The 5,969-nt window shown below is 41.2% G+C and overlaps 1 protein-coding gene across 1 annotated transcript in view; it reads left to right on the top strand.

Annotated features, from left to right (window-relative positions):
* Nucleotides 1-5,969, top strand: part of trappc8 (trafficking protein particle complex subunit 8) — a 180,772-nt gene that overhangs the window by 117,529 nt on the left and 57,274 nt on the right. The gene's annotated exons all lie outside the window — the stretch shown is intronic.

The raw sequence follows: 5,969 nt of genomic DNA, 5'->3' as shown, positions 1-5,969 counted from the left end.
GAAATTTTAAGACTTTTAGCCAATGCCGAACAGATGAACTTTCTATATGTCGTGTTTTTACTGGTCGGCTGGATTTCTTTCCAAAACGATCTTGAGTCTTAGTCCACTTACTTGAGTTTACTATATAAATCAATCATGCCTTGTTTTGGAGTTTGTTTTATATTTTCTTCATTTATTTCATCCCTCCCTTTTTTGGCCAATTCCCAAATTCCCCCACACATTTCTGTGTATTCATTCACTGGCTCACCTGCCACTGAGGTGAGGAGCCCCTACCGGTAGACATGGGGGAACTACTAACTGTCCAGGAATTTAGCGTATTTTGGTAGGACAAAAGCCATTCCATGAGCGCTGATCAACAGTACAGCAGCACTGACCTGGAATTTCATCATTTTAGGGACAACGCCGCATTTTTCTCAAGCTTGCGGATCTGCTATTTTTTATACTTTTGTTTGACACTGTAGTATGATCAAATAGGGCATTCATTTACAAAAAAACACAAAAAGTTAAAATATAATAAGAGGTGCTGTCTGCCCGACAGTAACAATATGATTTTTTGAGAGGCAGAAGGCAAAACTGAGGGGTCTTCATGGAACTTTTTCCTGTATCACTTATCTCCATATTTTTTTTTAATAATGGAAATATAGTAAATCAACACCTTAATTGATCTAACAACAGCTCCACACAAAAGCATCCAGAGTAGCAGATCTGCAAGCTCGAAACATGGCGCAAAAGTGACAAGTTTTGAGCTTGTAGATCTGCTACTTTTGATGCTTTTGAATTTGAATCCTGAAAAGTAATAGTTTTGGACTCGGCAACATTCTTGTTGATAAATTATAGACACCTAAATGCTCCCTGTGTAGTGCACTCTCTTGAAGTAGCACACTGTCAAATGCAAATGAGTAATTTCTCCTTTTTTGGTTTTTGTATTGTGCAATGTCACACTCAGGGTAATGCCATTATATTGTTTATAAGCGCCAGATTTATATGATAATGTCAGTCAATAAACTCAATAATTCCAAATATCGCCTCATAGCATAATTGTCACATGTTTAAGGTTTCAAAAAAGAAGAAACTAGAATCACTATCTGCCTGAGTCGACTTAGGCAATATTTCTTTCATTTTCCATTCCAAAACGTTGACTTAAAATGACTAGGAAGAAAGTGATTTCATGCCAGTATAGGGTCCCTGATTGGCAATTTGATTCTGTGTCACATTTATCGCACATTGCTTCTTGACATTTTTTTCTTTTTTTACAAAAAGCCTATCACAAAAAAGCAAGAGTGGGTGAGATGTGCACAGCACTCACACACAATTGTTTGTGTTGGCACAGTCTAGGGGCCTCTTTGATGCAATAATTTAGGGATCTAACAATGGCATGTTCTCCTTGACCGCTTGCATGGAGCCATGCCAGGCAGGGGAGTGCTTAAGTGGTATTGCAGTTGGCTGGTATGGGATAAACTGGGCATATCCCCATTAATATATATGGACTATCAGGGGAAGGAGGGATTTGACTAAAAAGAGGGTCGGGTACACTCTCCGAGAATGGCTTGTGTTTGTGGTTGGTGAAGGAGGCCAAGAGAAATGAGATTGTGAGACTGATGTGTGTAATAAATGTAAATTGGTTTCCACGCATGCACGCACGTATGCACGCACCAATAATTGTATTACTATACCCACGAGGACCTCAACATGTTTAACCCTAACCCTAATGCCTGATTTAAGCTCAGTTCTGTGCCGGTGTTGTGCACCAAAGACAGCAGATCTACAAGCTCACAATGCGTTGCTCAATATTTCTCAAATTCTACTACACTGGTGGGAACTTACTGTAGGCCCTCACAGATAGGCTATAGCAATGCAAGTAAACACACACACACACACACACACGCACACACGCACGCACGCGCGCACGCGCGCTCGCACACACACACACACACACACACACACACACACACACACACATTGATTGGCCTGTTCATGCGCGTCTCCTTGTGACCTTGTGTGTGTTGTTGTTTTAATTTATCTTCCTCTGCCTCACTAGTTTTCATGGCCGAGCTAAGCGCTAAGCAGTAAGCAGCACTCGATGCGGAGCGGCCGGTGCCTGGGGTCGTTGCTCACCACTCTGCAAGATTGTGTGGCCGCCAGAATGAATGGATGTCAAGTCTACTCTGCAGTGCACCCTGCATGATCCACAGTGGTGGATCATGATCCTGAGCAGTGGTGGAAAGTAACAAAGTACATTTACTTAAGTACTGCACTTAATTAAGTAACATTTTGAGGTATTTGTACTTTACTGAGTATTTCCAATACTTTTACCTCTACTCCACTATCTGGGATCCAAATATTTTACTTTTTCGTATGTATTTGAAAACTTAAGTTAGTAGTTACTTAGTTTGCACTTTGCAGATATAAATTATAATAGTATAAAACATGCATAAACCACTTTAACTCTATTTTATACCTTGGCTATTTGAAAACAGCCGAGCTTGTAGATCTGCTATTTTCCAACATATTGTAATTTTACTTTTGGTGCTCTAAGTACATTTTGATGCCAATACTTTTGTACTTTTACTCAAGAGTACTTTTACAGTGCAGTATTGATACTTTTACTTAAGTACAACATTTGAATACTTTTTCCACCACTGATCCTGGGGTACTTTTACTTTACTTGTGTATGTCCATTTTTCAGCAGCCTAATTTATACTTCTATTCCCTACACATCAGAGGAAATAAATTACTCGGCTAGAAGTTAGATAATTGGAATCTTATGGACAACATGTTACTTCTGGTAACAGAACAGCGCAACTAGCGGCCAATCATAGGAATTTTCAGTTCTGTGTTTGCTTCATTTTAAATCCATGTTCAAACTGCCCCATTGGTTGGTATTGCTACTTTTACTTTTGAGTAAAACATATGTACTCAGTTCAGTACTTCTTCTGCCACTAATAATGACTGATGACAAAGCAGGGGGGGTGTTGAGGTGGTGAGGTGACGGGGGCCAACGGACACAGATCAGATCCCTATAATGACAGCAGCTCGGTATTGGCCAGGACCATTGTGGTCCATTAGCTAATTAAGAGGTGTGCGCGCACACACACACGTGCGCACGCACACACACGTCACACGCACACACATTGTGGTGTGTGTCGGCTCGCTGTGTGTCCCATGCTCAAGGTCAACTGAGACAGTCGGTCGATCCCCTGGGAATTGAATAATTCTAGCCTTATGAGAGCATCTTCTGAATGGCAGGCATTCTGCCGTGCTGGCATTCATGAATGATACCGAATGATGCATGGTATCATCCTTAGATTGATCAGATATGTGGCTTTGAGGGTATTGAGGGCAGAGTCACATTGACTATTTTGAAAGCCAATCCCATTTTTTGTTGTTTAACCCTGTCTTCTACCCTGAGCCATCTTAGACTAGCGAAAATGTGTGGGGAAAAAGGTTGGTAATGGGCCCCAGGTCGAGAAGTAGTCGAATCAGTTTGTTTTGGGAGGTTTGGAGCCTAGTCTTTATAGTGACATTTTGATGTTGGAGAACCAGAGGGTGCTAGCATATAGTCTGAATATCTTGTTATTTGATTTACTTTTTTGATCACCTTTGTTGCCATGCTATCATCATACAGGTATTTGTCAAGAATACAGCCCAAATAGGTAATCTCTCCTTTGCTGGATATTACTGTGTCATCAACTTTGACCTTGAAATTGTTCACATTTATCTCACTTAAAGGGAGGGAGGCAGGCAGGCATGGGGGATGGGGTGAATCGCGTCACAGCAACCACACTTGCAATTTCCAGTTGCATCTTTCTAGTTTACTTTACACCACTGGTGCTTATGGTGCTTACTTGGTTCTGCTCTGTGTGTGTGTACAGTTTCATGCCGATCCGTCCAGCGGCTCCAGAGATTAACTTCCCAACACTGATTAATTAATAAACGATCATATACGTTCACTCAAAAAACAATGCCGCAGAGCAGAGCGAGCTTGGAGAAAAAATAAACTAACTATCCACCTACAGATTTTTAAGTCTTCAACAGCCGCCTACAATAAAGCCATGCGTCTGGCTAGGCAGGCCTATTTTTCCGGAATTATTAATGACAATAAGAACAATGCTAGGGTCTTATTCTCTACCATTGAACCCCTTTTAAACCCTCCCCAGTCCTACAAGCAGTCACTCCTTGCCTCTAAAGCAAAGTGTAATGAGTTTGCATCCTTCTTTGACAACAAAATTGAGAACATTCGAGCTGGTATTCTGAATAATACTGTCACAAATGCAAATGCGGTTAATGGTGCCATGTGTAAAAGTGTCGATAAATCTAGGGGGAGCCTAGTATCATTTTGTGCAATTGATGAAGAGGAACTTCGTAAAACCATATCGCAAATGACATCATCTTCTTGCTCGCTGGATGCAATACCCACGCCGTTTCTTAAAGAGGTTGTAGACTGTGTTATTGAAGATATCCTAAAAATAGTAAATAGCTCTATACAATCAGGTGTCTTTCCAGACTCACTGAAAACGGCTGTAGTTAAACCCTTACTCAAGAAACCCAACCTTGACCCGTCCGTGCTGGGTAATTATAGACCCATCTCTAATTTACCTTTTCTGGGCAAGGTCCTTGAAAAAATTATCTTTCATCAATTGGATGTGTTTCTGCAGAACAATAAGGTGCACAACAAATTCCAATCCGGCTTCAGGAAAGGACACAGCACAGAAACTGCACTTGTAAAAGTTATTAATGATCTTAGGGTGGCTGCTGACAACAAAGATGTGTCCGTTCTCCTACTGCTGGACCTAACGGCGGCTTTTGACACAATCGACCATACAATTCTAATACAACGTCTCGAACACTGGGTAGGACTGTCTGGGACAGCTCTGTCCTGGTTTTACTCTTACCTAACAGGCAGAAGCTACTTTGTTAATCTAGCTGACTTTGAGTCAAACAAACACAAGATCTGCTCTGGTATTCCACAGGGCTCAATTCTTGGACCTCTATTATTCTCCCTTTATATACTGCCGCTGGGAGAACTTATTTCCGCTCACGGTGTGAATTTTCATTTCTATGCTGATGACACCCAGTTGTACCTTTCGGTGGCTCCGGATGACCCCTGTGCTCTAGACCCATTGCTGACGTGCGTGTCTAGCATAAAATGCTGGATGAGTGAGAACTTTCTCAAGCTAAATGAGGACAAGACAGAAGTTCTCATAATTGGTTCTACTGCCCAAAGAGAATCAATAATAAGTAGACTTGGTAACCTGGCTAAAGAAAGTAACACCTCTATAAAGAACCTGGGGGTGATCATTGATGCTGAATTAAATTTTAATACACACATTAATCATGTCACGAAGATTGCCTTCTTTCACCTTAGAAATATTGCACGAATTAGAGCCTATCTGTCGCTGAACGATGCAAAAACGCTGATCCACGCTTTCGTTTTCTCTCGGCTGGATTACTGCAACGCGCTTCTCTCTGGTCTGCCAAAGAAAACAACTGACAGACTACAACTTGTTCAAAATGCGGCAGCCAGAGTTTTAACTAAAACTAAGATAAGAGAACATATTACTCCAGTCTTAGCGTCGCTACACTGGCTCCCGGTTGTTTTTAGGATTGATTTTAAAATACTTTTACTTGTTTATAAAGCTCTAAATGGTCTGGCACCTTCGTACCTCTATGACTGCCTGCATAGATATGTTCCAACCCGCCCACTTAGGTCCTCTAGTGCAGACCTGCTTGAGGCGCCAACAATGAAATATAAAAAATATGGTGAAGCAGCTTTCTGCTTCTACGGACCGACAGCTTGGAATAAACTCCCACTACACCTAAGACAGGCAGCCTCTGTGGATAGCTTTAAAGCACAGCTCAAGACCTATTTCTTTACTCTTGCTTTTAGCTAAATTTTTAAATCCCTGTGCTGCTAATTGACGTCCGCACTGTTCTGAAATTGTTATTTCTCTGCTTAATTGTAATAATTT

Source organism: Nannobrachium achirus (genome assembly GCF_963921795.1).
Source record: "Nannobrachium achirus genome assembly, chromosome: 1".
NCBI classification, from domain to species: Eukaryota; Metazoa; Chordata; class Actinopteri; order Myctophiformes; family Myctophidae; genus Nannobrachium; species Nannobrachium achirus.
The sequence above is the reverse complement of the archived record's forward strand: the minus strand, read 5'-3'. Positions and strand labels throughout refer to the sequence as shown.